Raw genomic sequence first — 14,276 nt, 5'->3', positions numbered from 1 at the left:
TAGTAATGATACAAGCGGCTTCCTTCCTTTCCTTCTAGTTAATAATTTAACTAGGGTATTTAGGAACTTTTTTGTCACGGTATATCGAGACATATCTATATATAAAAATGCAGAACGAAGTGTCTTAACACTAGCAAGTGTACCCTAACTCTACCTACTTGCTATGTTACTTACTTAGCTTCACTCTGTATGCTTATCGGGCTAGTCAAAGAGAACGGAGCGCCAAACGCTACGTCAAACTCTAAAGAACTCTCCTAATACAAAAAAAACTTATAAAAAAAAGTAAATAAAAATATGAATACCACGAGATTTGAATAAGTATCTCTTGATATCCGTTAAATGTACGGCATGGATGGTATCCAAGAGGCGCGAATTCGATTCCCGGTACGTTCAAATTTTTATAAGTCTTCTTATTTAAAGGTATCATTTATGTTTTACAATGAACAGAGATAGTTAAATTCAGACTATTTCGAGAATTCAAAATGAACTGAGAAAGCTTTCACACTTTGTATTTCCAGAGTGAACGTTAAATGTTATTTTTAATTCTATTGTAGTTATAAATATAAAGCTAAGTGTAGATGAACAGTTTTTATTAGTATTTATACTTTAATATTGTCGTAATGGGTTTGGACCTTGCGTGAGGTAATTCTTTTTAAGCTTCACGGTGTATCCCTAACATAGTAGGGTAGGTATAGGGAACCTAACTCAGAAGGAACCCGCTGTGTGCAGGATACAGCATTTCACCAGTTAGTACCTATTCAGGAGGAAGGAAGTTCTGTTTTTCTGTTTATGTCAATCTTTCCGTGAAAATAAATATTTCAATAAATTCTCTCCCTTTTACTATCGAATTACTTAATGTTTCTCGAATACTATTGCAACCCAAGACATTCTCGAACTTTGTACACTCCCCTTTCATAATCTACTGGGAAATTACAGCTGGAGTTTCAACTATACCGTGAAAATTTAATAACTACTGGAGCTACTATGCGGTTATCATTTAGAAAAGTGAAATTAATTTTTAAACAAGTTAAAGCACGTTTTGTGGGAGCTATCGTGGTTTGATGATTTCGGTTTATAGCGATAGTTGCGAATTCAAAGACTGTTCAGGGGAATGCTTTTGTAGGCTTAAACTAGATTTTACATGCATTCGTTTCTGTGGTCAAACAAACTACGAGTTATGTATTTATTTACATATGGCTAGCTCTAAGAGCCCAATGTAATTTTAACCGCAGTTATAGTTTACATCGAAATTATAAATTTAATACTATATAATAATAGTTTTCTTATGGAAAAAGACAAACGGGTCCCACGGCCACCCACAAACCTGTGTAACACCAGAGGAGAATCCTCGTGAAGAAAGTTTTTTGAAGGGAACTAAATCGTATCGTCCTGGAAACAGCAGGTAGACCATTCCACAGTTGTGTGGGACTTGGAGCGAAGATCCTACGAAACTGAGAAGTAGACTCACACGTATTCAGATGGTGTGGTATTTTAATTAGTGACGCAATGTGCAGTTACAAAATTAACAGCGGTTAACAGGTCAAATAGTTCCCCAGAACACTCATGAAATGCGGTAGAGAACGCACAGCGAGGAGACATCTCTACGCAACGCCAATGTGTCAAGCCTTTCACAAATCATCGGATCCCCAATGATTCAAACGGCTCTACGTACTATGTATTAATATGCGGTTAAATAAGTCAAGCTGATATTGTGCGATGCACCAGCCCAGAGATGAGAACAGTACAACCAAACAAACACTTTAGTTTAATAATATTAGTATAGGTATACCTAATTGTACCTGCCTATTGTATTGAAAATTCTGTAACCATGGAACAGTATGGGAACAGAAAAACAAACTCGATAGGCTAGCGATGCAAAAGTTTATTTTTACTCGTGCGTTTGACGTCCCTCTGAACACTGACCCATTTTTACTTTGCGTTGTTTGTTATATTACATATAGTGAAATGCCGACAGATTTTTATGTTCAATTTAATTTGCTTTCAGTGGTAATCGAAGCGGCTACCTGTTTTCTATTAATATACAACATTATAATATTAATATTAATTAAAAAAATGCCATTAGGTTAAGCTACTCAAGTCATGTTAAGCTACTCGGTGTCTTATAAAGGTACATTCTAGAGATGTATTAATTAAAGACATCATTCTTAAAATATCTAATACTAGAGAGAATACGATCTTTTAGATCATATTCGATGTTCGATTCGAACAGCAGAAAAAGAATATATCGAGTTCGGTTCGATTCAATATATTCTTTTTCGGCAATATAAAACTGCAATTAAGATTATTGCAACATAAAAATAATTTGTGTACTATGTTTTAACAAAGATAAAACATAGTACACAAGTTAATTATATAATGTTGTTAAGTTGTGAGACGATTGTGGTTAAGTCTTACTCAGGGGATGAAATAATTGTCATTTCTTTTCTCTATTATTTCTTATTAACTAGAGAAAACACAGGATTGAGTTATGTCATACAATTAGACAGAAAGTGGAGAATGGAGTGTCTTAACACTTAGTTCTCTTTGCCTACTCTGCTATGTGGCAAAAAGGTATAGATATTTTTTTTTATGAAAAATATATATTATAGAGGATTACCCACAATACCGCGTCAAAAGTCCTTAAAATAATACGAAGTTTACGGTAACCCACCCCCGTTAAATACCGCAAACCGATCGAAATGAGTGTGATCGTCGTAAAATTTTATTTACAAATAAAATATTGGCTTGAGAGGGAAATTCACAAATGCGTTCTGTACGCAAAATAGAGAGATTTTGCATATTGTTTTTATTATGTAAAGAATTTGATATCTTCAAATTCTTTATCTTTCGTTTTTATTATGTAAAGAATTTGAAGATAATATAACACAAAATAACTAATTAAACAAACTGAACTGAAGCAGGCTAAACAGAGAGAATCTAATGTTAAGTTTTATTGTTTTCCATTTTCCACCCAAATTGCACGTTGAGTTTCGCACTTAACGCCACCAATTGTCTTACTAAAACAGGGAAATTAAAATAATTTATTTCCCCAAAAGGGTACCAAATCCACAACTATCACGATTACATTCAGACGCTACTATGGCCACTATACCGCTATGGCCTCAAATACCATAATTCAATTATATTTAATAACTCAAGCTGAGGCTTACTTAGTGAATTTAATAATTATTTTTAAACCGCAATCCACAATTATTTTTAATTTCGATGCCGTACAACGAAACAATTTATAATTCCAGTGAAACAATGTTTGGGAAACATTCATTATGGAATTTGGTAATATAATATAATTAATTAGATTTTATTTATTCAAAAGTGATTTATTAAAACAAAAAAATAATTAAAAGAAAATCGCAGCTTTACGCTTTTACCGCATAGTATGGTAGTTTTTTTATTTAAAATTGATATTTATTATTACTATTTTTATATTTGTTAATATTATATTCCAGACTCGACCCACTTCCGGAAGAACCCTATTAAAGCGATCTGCATCCACATAAATTTAGGTGAACACCTTTTTGCACTTATTGCGTTGTCGCTATTGAGTTATTGAGATGTCGCGTGGAGGTGTTTTCATCAGCTCGTTTGCAGGTGTTAGCAGTAGCAGGTTTTCATTATGAGTTTATAGTAAAAGAAATGTTAATATGAGGACATTTGAATAAGTTGTGTTAAATAAAGAGAAGTTGTTATGATATTGGTATGAGTGAAGATAAAAAAATATAAACGAAATACTTTTGTTAATATATTATAATTTTAAAATAAATTTTGTTAATAAGATTTATTTAGGGGCAATTAAATATTTTTAATATAAAATATGTTATAAGTGATGGCAGCACTGAAATTTTCTTTTTGAATGTCAGTTACATCCGGTATGCTTAGTTTTGGAGGGATTTTGAATATAGAAACACTATGAAAGCAAAATTGACTTCAGTCTTCCTAACGTTGTACTATTGCCAGTAGGCTCTAAGCAAAAGTTATTAAGTGATAGTTTAAGTGCTAAGTGTTTAAGTGTCAGTGCTAAGTAGAAAGTGTTAATAATATAAGTGCCAGTAAGAAGTTTCTTTCACTTCAGAAGCGGTATACCGGATGGAGAAACGCCATCGACGCGAATTAGAGACTGAAGGTTAGTGTTATATATAGTATATTTTCTTTCCTATTGAATTTTGTTGTTCACAAGAGACTATTCTTATTAATATTATTATTATTTTTACTTTTGTGGTTACTTTTTTTTAGTAATTGTTTCTTATTAGGATATTTGTTATATTTAAATTTGTATTCTCGTTTGAATCACTATAATACTACATTTGTAATTACTATAGGATTTGCTTATACTTAAAATGGGGAAATCTAAATGTAAGCGAAGTTGTAGCGTACCTACTAGTTTTACATACAGTGGTTATAGGCGAGTCGGCACGAATGAAAATATCTTAATAAAAGCAAAGAATCTCATAAAAACTCTAATAATCATACTATATACTATACTAAATAGTCATATTAACTATAAAAGCAGTAACGTTACGTCAAATTAATTTTCTACTTTTATGTAGTGTTTTAATCCTAATGATAATTATCAAACAAATGTACTTGTGGAATGATAAATAAATATTATGTCATTACGCTCTCCCAAAATTTAGCGGCAAGGATTACCCACATTGTTATTTTCTTGGGAAGAATGGACACAAACGTTAAGATTAGCTTTTCCATTAAATGAAAATTACGGTGGTCTTTTAGCGGATATAAATAATATATATAATAAAAATAATATATATAATATTAAATTGTATATATAATATATAATAAAAATTAGGTGTAAAATGGTCAATCTTTATAAAATTATTATTATGATAAAATGATTTTAATTAATGAATGTGAAATTAAGGATATTAAGGCTTTGGGATGTTAAATTTTAATTATTTCCTATATTTATTTATATGCTAAAAAGTAAAATAATTGGTAACCCAGGAGCTACCTACCATTAGATACTATAAGGGCTCTTCAAAATTGAAGGCCCATCAGTGCAGTGGTGCGTGAGAAGCGTTGGGGTAAGTCTGAAGTATGAGAAACTTATGCTTTTCAAATTTTTGTTTCCAAAAAAATAAGAGGTAGTCGAATTCCGTATTAAAATCATCCACATTTATATTTACAAATGTTTTGGTTTCATCTTGTTAGTCACAGCGCTGAGCGCCAATAACAAAAATTAGGTAGACGTATCCTAATTTATTTTTGTTTTAGCTTATTTTCGTCTAACCAATTTGTACATGATGGGCTTATAAACATATATGATAGATAATAGATTACTATCAACTTCCTGCACACAGCCTGAGAAACAAGTGCTAAGACACTTTTTCTGGAGATATTGCCTGTTTTACCACATTACCAGAGTTGAGAAACGAAAATGTAAAATATTTCATTTCCTCGATAGGGAATCGAATTCACAACCTGTGCCGCTTATAGTGACATGCTTGCCCCTGCACCACGACTGGCCTCGAATCCTATTTCTTTTTCTAAACTTTCCTTTTCCTAAATTTTAAATGTCCAATAAATCACTTTGAATTGCAAAATTCGAATGTTCTCTGAAATTTCACCATTTATTGGTGGCCTGCTATGTTAAGATTGCCTGTATAATGTGAGACTACTGTACTGGAATATTGGAAACTGATCATTGCTTAGAATCATTGAATTAAATTTTTTCTCTTAATAAATAAAACAGTTTCCGTTGAAGTATTAATTGAACAGCATTCTCTCTGAGTAAATAATAATTCTTAGCAATAATCTTTCGATAAACAAAAAATTGTAAGAATCTCGTAAATAAATAGTAGCAATTATATAAAAAATTCGACATTTCGAAAAAATCAGCTTCACGCTGTATCCCGCACACAGCAGGGTAGATAGAGGGAACCTAGTGTTAAGACACTCCGTTCCCTACTTTCTGCCGAATTCTGGGGACATTGCGTGTTGAGTGGCAGAACTCAACGCCGCGCTTTGCCTCGACACCAGAGCGAAGAAATGGAAATATAAACGTAAATAAATATTTCACTTCTTCGAGTGGGGATCGAACCCACAGCCGTCGCGTTACAGTCACACCCTTGTGCCGCTGCGCCACGACTGGCCGCAATTCGTGGTGAGTATAACTTTTTACCTAAGATATGTACTACGCCCCACCTATAGTGGTGTACACTCATAAGGCAAGCAGGTCACCTAAGGTACGTAGTTCACTAACTTACTATTTGAATTTCGCAAACAAATCTAGACTAGCTTAATTTCAAATTGAGTTTCTATCTAGAATAGAATTTCTAATACACTAATTATTTCCGGTCACAACCGGTACGATCCGGCAACTTCCAGTTTGAACCGGTAAAGTACTGGTAAATCAACATGAAACCGATCGCTAAGGTTGGAAGTAAGTTTGATAAGCAATACTTGTAACGCTTTTGATACAAAGTTGTTGTGCAGACTGTACTTTATATTGTATTACTAATTATATTCTATGTACTCGTATGCATATGCACGACAGTGTAGGTGACAGACAGACAGTGTAGTCTCACTTTACAGCGTAAGTTACCCTACTCTCTCCTCTCTCTCTCTCTCTAATTTTCGAGACATAGATTTTTATTTACGACTACATAAAATTCAAGGTCTCAACTGTATAAAAAAACAAGAAGAAATAAAAATGCAAATGACTCCTAGAAAATACATTAAATTATATAAAATAAGTGAAGATAAGTTTATGAGACGGGATTAACCGCGAGTCTCATGCCTCATCTCCAAACAAATGATGAAATTTTAGTAAGATGAATCGTTCCACTTTGCAGTAGCGTCAGCGTAAAAGTTTAAATATCTCACCTTGGCAAAGTGCTTGTAGCTCTTAAAGTACTTATCCGATTTTCATAAAAAATAGCTAAGAACTACCGTGATGAACAGGTCTGTGGTTTAAAAAAATCACACTCGGATTGGTTCATTGATTCCGGAACTATGGTACCACATACATACAGACACGTCAAACTTATAACAACTTATACCACTAAGACAATCATTGCAAAATAAAGGAATATTTAAATTTTAAACAGCTACACAAATTACATTAATTTGCAGACCGTATTTACTCAAAGCGGATGTCCGACGAAAACAGCGTTCATCTCACAATTTTCCGTCGTAAGGGAAAAAAATGATTTCGAAGAAGCAACCTTTTCAATTTAAATGATTTTCAAATCTATTTACTGTCTTCCATTTCCTTTCATGTTTGTGACTTTTAAAGAATGGAAAGTTTCTTTTTGGTAATATTTTTATAAATTTTAGGTTTTGGCTTAAAACACGTCGTGGCGTAGTAGCACAAGTGTTATTGTAAACGCGATAGTTGTGGGTTCGATGGAGGAGAAAGTGGAGAACGGAGTGTCTATTTAGCACAAGGTTATACTGCGTTTTTTGTCTTTTCGCTATATACTTTCATCCACTTGCAAAGGTTGGTTGGAAGAAATATTTTATAGGGGTAAGTCCACCGAGGCTGTTTTATTTTTTGTTAAATGTACACTACTTTATGTTAAATGCAATAAATAATATTAAATGGATTCCCTCTGCCTATCCTGCTATATGCAGGTTGAAACTGAAAAAAATCAAATTGTACGGTTAACCCTCTATATGTATGTATAAAATAAGTTTTATTTTCTGTACGAATTGTTTCTGGTTGAAATTGTTACAATATGAAAAAATATTCCCGTTCAAACACAGTGGTTCGTTATTTTATATAGTTCTATACTGATAGCTGAAACCTACAAACTTTGAACAGCTATCCAAATATAAAAATTCTACAACAAGTCTGCTACATAATATTTCATTTTTTTATTCAGATATCTGTATATAGAGTATAGCCAAAGACTATTCTTCCATCATAATAATTTTGTTATTTTTTTCTTAGCTCACGCTGTATTCCTCACATATCAGGGTAGGCATAATTAATATTAAGACATTTTTTCTCATTAAGAAACCCCACTTTCGCCGATTTCTGGAGGTGGAGCGTTGGGATCGAATTCAAATCCACGCTTTGCTTCGTTATCAGAGACAGTAAAGGTAAATGTTAAATATTTAATTTCCTCCTTTGCACGCTGGTGTCCCTGTGCCACCACTGGCATATAATATTTAGAGATTATACTGGTCATCTAAAATCATTCAACCATTTTAATAAATGCTGTCCGGACCAGACCAGATAGATCTACGAGACAATAGTAGGAATTTTCATCGAACTGTTTATTTGTTGAGGAAAATGAAAGGATGTTATTACACCGAATAGTTTTATGAAAATCATTGTTTTTATATTCTTATATTTACTATACAAAATTTTAAATCCCTTTTATTTTGAAATAAGACCTTTTTTAAAATTCACGCTGTACTCGTATATAGACAGAAGAAACCTGGGAACCTAGTGCTAGGACATTCCGTTCCCATTATGACATTTTCGTTTCGAATTCTGCATTCATTGCATGTTGAATGACCTAACTCAACGTCGCGCTTAACCGAAGCGAGCGGCGAAATTAAAATTTAAATATATCCGACTGGCCTCGGCGACAGCTATATAAAAATACAAGCGGCCCGCCCGCGGCTTCGCCTGCGTGAACTACGTTATTATTAATTTGTAGTAACGAAGTTTCATACAAACTTTCAACCCCAAAAACAACCCCTTAGAAGTCGAATATTGCAAATCCCCGTCTTAGCGAGCACCTACGTCCCATAAGTAACTCCTATGCAAAATTTGAGATTCCTAGCAAATGTAGTTTCTGAGATTTCGTGATGAGTGAGTGAGTGACCTTTCGATTTTATATATATAAGATATATTGTTCGTTTTTTACAAAGTAATTCTAAATGTCCTACAGCAAAAGAAAAAAATCATCGGTCTAACAAAATCCAAAGTAAATATTCGGTATGATGAGGAAAAACTTTGTTTCCATAGTCCCTGTCGACTTCAATTTGTTTCCGGGCCAAGGGCGATACATACGCAAATTATAATTTGTTTTGGTTGTTTTATATCGGCTACTCAGCGCCGGGTCACCGATTGACCCCAAATTACGCGGAAATGTTACTTTCCTTTTATTTTTTCTTTTTTATTTGTTCGATAACTGGAAATGGACCCTCGTGGCTCATTTCAAACGAATTGGAGTGAACGCGTAGAGTGTGTATTCGTATATAGAAGTAAACGAATCATCTACGTATATGACCGCTTATCTATACCTACACATATTTATTTTAATATTGAAAAGCTGATGATTTCGAATAATTGGTCATGCTAACCTCGGACAATATTAATTCAAATTGAAAAATCTTTAGCGCAATCATTGGTGCTTTGGATATAGTCAACTGTCTCGGACATCTCCTGTTTTTGAGGAAATGTAAAGTTCCACACTTGATAGTATTATAGTGGAGCCATTTAGGTATAGTACAGCGGAGTTATTTACTGTGTACTATTTTAAAAAAATAAAATTAAAAATTAAATCATCTCTCCCAGCATCCCGCTCGGATACATAATAAACGGATGTGGATTTTTGTTGCGGATTTTTTGTTTGGCTTTTAAGATCACGCTTCATACTTTACTTAACGATGATTCTCAATACTACCTGAGGGAATATTAAGAAGATTTACCAGTAACACCGTGTCTTATCGTTAGTTTAACTTTAACTAATGAGTGCAACTTCCAGTAACAATTTAGTTGAATGTCGTTTAAAGTTTAAAAGTTTTGGTTATCTTTAGAAAATTATGATATGTGTTTTTTAAGATTTTTTATAAATTATCCTAATGCATTGGTTAAAAAGTATTAATGCGTTTAAATAATGAGGTAAGATAGGTAAATTGTATAATAACCGATCCATTTGACTTATCAATTTTAACCGTTACGGTAAATTATCCTAATCTACACGTGCTACTGCGGAACCCTTCAAGAACAAGAGAAACTCACACTTCTTTTATTTTACTTATAAAGGCTGTTTAAATTATAAATATTGAAAATTAACTCCAATAACCCATCTTTGACGCCTTAAATCGGTCCTATGCTAATGAAATCAAGTAATTTGCATGAAACAAATTTCTCAATCAATTATTATTATTATCGCTTAATTAAAACTCCTTGAAGAGGTTGATTTAGTTTGAAAGATAATAAATTAATTATTTTATATTAGAATATCTTATGATGAGGCTATGGAAGCGTAGTGGAACAGGTCTTGCAAAAAACGGAATGGCTGTTGATTCGATTTCAAGTCGGGGGAACGAGTAGTAGAATATTTATTTTCCCGTTCTGGCAAGACAAATAGGCCACAGGCCATCTGTTATTAACATTTTATATTAATCGTAAATAGAATTTTTAAATTTAGGAATATTTTTTTTATCCAATCATGTATGTTGATTAATTTAAATAGATTTCAGTCAAACAAACATATAAACTACCACTGGTTCGGAAGACAGTTCCATGTTACCATCTAAAACCATCCAGTACTACTCATTTGTATAAATAATACTTTAGAAACCGATGGAGCTACGACATCGTCAATAATAGGATGTAAGTCATCAATTATGAATCGCGGCTGTTTGGAGTGGTTGGAATTTTTTTTTTCCATCCGACTTTTTAGGCTGGTGAATGAATAATTGTTTTACGCACATGGTGCTGTGACGTCCCATTTCAATTTGAAATTGAAAATTTTGCGGTATAATTTCGTACCGAAAAATCTGCATACTTTTTGCTCTGACTTAATTGAGGTGTTTATTAAATCATTGTCGTTCTGGGTTTCAGAGATTTTTGGCCAAATGTTGGGTCCATTTAGGTTTTAAATTGACTTAGTGAGTCAGGCTTTGTGTGTTATGAAAACCATAATTTTTAAAAATATAATAATAATAGTTGATCGTAGTTATAAATGATTAAAGTATAATGTGAAATATATTTACCAAGATAATATATAAGAATCAAACTCATTACATTAGCGTAAAATCGCTTTGTTTCGAAAGTTACAATCGATTTGTTGAGTTTCGTTCACTGAACACGCCACAAGAATTCGACGGAAAGTGGGGAACGGAGGAGTTAACATAAGGTTCCCTATGTCTACCCTGAGCTGGATGCACCGTAAAGCTTATATTTTTTTTTATTTACTGTTGTTTTTATGCTGAATGTACAATCAGAACTATATATAGGTTCTTTCTAAATAACATAAAAAAACACCTTAAAAGAAAAAAATATGAAAGAAAAAAAATGGTATCTATTGTCTCCACTCGATATATAGTGAAGTATCGAGTATAGAAGGAACCATTAGCGTTTCATTTAGCTCACTCCGACCACTTACTGTAACAATGAAAGTAAATTACTCAAGTAATAATCGAATACCTTTTAGCAGACCTTTTTTTATCATTGGCGACTAATTGGCCAACCATTTTTGACAATCGTCATAATGTTATAAGTAGCTGACTAAAATTTAGTTGGCTTTTTATTGACTTGGTTGATATTTTTCTCGATAAAATGTAATAAATAGGTATAGGAAAATAATGTGTTTTACTTAGACGTATGTACTTATTCTTGTTTTAATTTGAATTCTATTAAAGGTTCACTCACATTTCTTCACTCTCATCTAAGAGATTAACTCAACTTAGCTTCATATGTATCTTTAGTGGGGTAGGTAGAGAGAACTGAGCGCCAAATGTCTCTGCATATCTCTTTCGCCTCCTCCACTGTCATCTTCTTCATACATGCTCTCTGGGGGTCCTCGTACTTTTTACGTGACCTTCTTCCAGTATCTTTGATACTGTATTTTCAAAGTTCAACCGAGATGTCTTACCTCTCTTCATAAGACATTAAAAAAATATAAAACATACTTTAACCGAAAATCGAACTCCCACTTACTTCTAGCTAAGAATTTTCAGTAAAACCAGTCAATAAAATAATGTTAAGGCTTGTTCGCGGGTTATTGTGACTTTCATAAAAACTAGACGCCTCATTAACTGTCACGTTCTCATAATATAACAACAGCTTGGTTAAGGATTACAGTAGACAAGCGACGATATTAATTATAATGTAAGATTTTACTTTTCTATGACAGTTTTGCATGTACGATGTATGTAATCCAATCTATGTATCTATAAGAAGAAAATAGTAGTTGCCCTTTAATAAATTTTACCAATTAACTAACTAACAGTTTTCTGTTCATGGTTTATGGGCGTAAAAAGAGTAAAGAGCTCACCAGTCTCCAGGTTTCCCTCGATACCAGAGCGAAGAAGTGAGAGAGCGAAGCCCTTTAAGGCGGTATTGAGTTTCGCGTAAGACATCTTTGTCTTTCTCTTTTTACTTAGAGTGAAGAAATGATAATGATTCGTACCCTCGAGTAGGAATCGAATCAACAATCGTCGAGCTTATAATCCAATGCTTTGCTACTGCGCTTCGACGACCTCAAACAATCATTTTTTTATAATTTTTCTTTCACAAAATAATTTTTAGGCTTACTTGAAAAATATAAGTCAGTCGACAGTCTACGCCGCGCGAACCGCACCACACAGTAGTACAATTAGAGGGAATGTCGTCGCATGTAGACGTTACAAGTTAAAGTTGCTAGTTTTATGTTAAATTAGGTCATACGTGGTTTTGTTTACGTGGAATTACGTTTTTAATGCACAAGATATGTGCTAACTACGTATTTCTTGAGTAAAATGAACATATTATAAATCTATAGGTAATTTATTAACTTTTTTGGAACTTGTTTAGTCAAGGTTTTGCTTGTTTAGTTAAAAATATTAGCTAATAATACCACTAAAGAGAAAACTGAGGCCCCAAGCAATCTCTTAAAATTAACCATCCAATTTCAGTAGTCAGCAATGCAAACGATTACTTTCCTAATATAGGAAAAAAACTTGCATCTGCCGATCATTTCAATAGTGTTTCAAAACTAAATTAACTGAATGGTTATTAAAATTGGATTATGATCAGACGGAGGACCTATTGGTCTTATAGCTTGATACAGATAGATTCATCAAACGTACGCACACACACATCGATATATACACCACACATAACCATCATGCACATCACTCTATTGTATACCACATTTCTTAATACATATTTTTTACTCCTATTATTACATGTTTTTTTTTAATTTTTATTACTTTATTAATTTGTTCTTAAGCAGTATTATCATTAACTCAAGTTAGGCTGTTGAAACAGCTAGGAATACTTTATCTGAAACTGTAGGACTAAACCTATCTAATTTGAATCTATAACCGCTAAATAAGTTTAGTCTTATTCAAAAATTACTGACTGAATTAATATTGAGCTAGTTAAGGTACAGTAATTTCAAATATTATTTTACGGTTTTTGTATTCCGCATTTAGTACGGTAGACAGCGGGAACCTAGTATTAAGACAGTCCGTATCCTACTTACGGCCATACGGAGATATCGCGTACTGAGTGGCGGAACTCAACGACGCGTAATCTTGTCATCAGAGAGAGGAGATTCAAATATTTCAATCTTTGAGTAGGAATCAAACCCATAACCGGGATCTTATACTGGTTTTTTATGTTATATATTCCAAATATACCAAAATAGGTCAACAAACTTAAGCAATATTTCAAATATACCAATATTGGTTAAACCGTGGGAACATAGATTTTCAGGCGGCGATAAAGCACGATTCACCCCTCATTTAATTAGGCTGCGAAGGGGTGAAAAATTGCGAATTAAATACGTGACCTAACCGTATGGTGTACCGGGGTGTTCCTCGTGTGCTGCTAATATGAGTTATGATGATAAATAGAATAAACTGCTTAGGTAAGCGTTTATGTGCAGGTGCTTATGTGTTTTTCGTTTTTAGAAAAGAAATAGGCCAGTTGTCGGCATGAGCGTGCAACGCGACAGGTTGTGGGGTCCATTTCCACTCGAGGAAATGAAATATTAGGGTTCTGTATATCAAAAGAAAAAATGGAACCTTGGTAGGTTCACTTGTCCGTCCGCCCGTCGAAATTTGGTAAAAACTGAGAATTTATCCATCCATCAGCCTTTTAAGGTCCACTGCTGGACATAGGCCTCTCCCAATGCTCGCCACTCCGTCCGGTCCTGCGCCCTTTGAATCCAGCGGGTAATTTATAATTGAATTTATAATTGTGGTTAATTTAATACGAAATAATGCATACATATCTACAAACTGTCAGTCAATATTTTTTAGGTGTATTTCTCATTGATATACAATCCTGAAATTGGTATGGAACCCTTGGTGGGCGAGGCCGATCCGCATTTGATCGGATTTTT

Source organism: Heliconius melpomene, chromosome 18 (assembly GCF_056956725.1).
Source record: "Heliconius melpomene rosina isolate 202511_hmr_F chromosome 18, ASM5695672v1, whole genome shotgun sequence".
NCBI lineage: Eukaryota > Metazoa > Arthropoda > Insecta > Lepidoptera > Nymphalidae > Heliconius > Heliconius melpomene.
This window is presented reverse-complemented; position numbering follows the sequence as displayed.